Genomic DNA, 1,643 nt, shown 5'->3' on the forward strand with positions numbered 1-1,643 from the left:
GTTCTGAAGGCAAAAGGGGGTCCAACCCGTTACTAGCGTGGTGTACCTAATAAAGTGGCCGGTGAGTGTACATTAGGGATATGTTTGCTGCCACTATATTTATTTTGTATGTTGATCAGGGCTATTTATGAAACTGTCACTTTTGCAAGGACAGTTTAATGATCTTGAAATTTCTCCCAAGTGCAGAATRTGACTGTCGTGGAAATGTTCATTTTACATGGGCAGAGACACGAGATTCAAGAACAAACAGTACTCCGTGAAAGGTCAACAAGATTTATTTTCAATTGCAAGGCACACACCCTGTCACACAGAGCAGAGGTAGAAATGTGTGCACCAAGGCAGTCTCAGATACACTCACTTACACAGCATGTTATCAAAACAAACAGTTTTAGAACTGTGAGATGATTTTAAAAAATGGAACAACCACTAAAAACAAGAGGAGTGTCTGCTTTTGCCTCTGTCACTGGCATCCATAGCCTAAGCTGGTGGCAAAGTGTCCATTGTGTAATCAAGAAGCTCTGCATTTTTAAAACACAGCTTTCTATGTCCAAAGTATAACATCATATCCTTCAAATAGGTGTAGTTAACCTTTTTTTCTGAACAAGACTCGAAGACTTGAGTCCTCCAGTGTATTAAGTGGTCCTTTGGTTTAGCCAATAGCTTGCTTTTGAGGGTGTTCAGTTTTGGGGAAAGCTTTGACCAGTCTAGCTCGATGAAAAGTTTCTGAAAGGCTTCTGAGCTGCTTGGGGCATGCAAGATTCAATGCATAAGTCACACCCATAAGCATGGCACAAGCCCTTGGAAAGTTGCCCAGACTGGTCATGACCTTTGTTCCATCTATGACCTCTGTACCCTCTGACAGATTAGTCTGGATGCTGTAGACCTTCATCCCTTACAGCAAGGTCTTGTGCCACACTGTCTTCATCTTCATCCTAAAAGAAGAACATTTTGTATCTTAGGCTGTAAAGCTAAAGGTGATAGTCCAAAAACATWGATTAAGGAAGACGGGCATTTTAACTTACATAATATTCTTTATAAAGTTGATCAGTAATTACAGCATCGGATGATAAGGTCTCTGGTCAAGTTGATGGTAAGATTGCTAGATGCCTAAAATAAATCACTATTAGTGAAGATCACAGAGCAGTTTTTAACAACAGGAGGCTTAGATTTGAAGAAACCACTGTCTACAGTGTGCTGCAAAGAAGCAAGTCTTATGAAACACTTCCTGTATTAAATGAGGTTTCAGACAACCAGCAATCACTTCAGAWAGTGACTGGCCTTTGAAAAAAAATACTCCATAACACCAAAGCAATGCTGTTTATCACTGACCATATGGGATCGTAGGTACAGTTTTTCACCAAACTAGCTGCTTCCCAATGTTTATAACAGTGGTCCCCAAACTACGGCCCGCCGGATCCGACCCGCCTCCCCATTTGGTCTGGCCCCCAGAACAATACCAGAGAGCATTTAGGTTTTTTTTCATATATGTGTATTTATATCTGATGATAAAGTTGGACTTTTGCAATAAAATGTTCCTTAGTTATCAACTATTTTCGTTATTAACGATTATTAGTTAGTAAGTATTTCATATGTACACGCATATAACGTGACATTCTGTTCCACCCTTCTGCGGTCTGTGCACC

At 40.3% G+C, this 1,643-nt stretch overlaps 1 long non-coding RNA gene across 1 annotated transcript in view; it reads right to left on the bottom strand.

The window, feature by feature from the left end:
• Positions 1–1,057: 1,057 nt before the first annotated feature.
• Positions 1,058–1,643, bottom strand: part of LOC106515909 (uncharacterized) — a 2,368-nt gene continuing 1,782 nt past the window's right edge. The window contains exon 3 of the long non-coding RNA XR_001310051.1: positions 1,058–1,107. This is a non-coding gene — a long non-coding RNA (uncharacterized LOC106515909). The remainder of the gene's footprint in view (positions 1,108–1,643) is intronic.

Source organism: Austrofundulus limnaeus, unplaced genomic scaffold (genome assembly GCF_001266775.1).
Source record: "Austrofundulus limnaeus strain Quisiro unplaced genomic scaffold, Austrofundulus_limnaeus-1.0 Scaffold33, whole genome shotgun sequence".
In the NCBI taxonomy this organism is placed as follows: domain Eukaryota; kingdom Metazoa; phylum Chordata; class Actinopteri; order Cyprinodontiformes; family Rivulidae; genus Austrofundulus; species Austrofundulus limnaeus.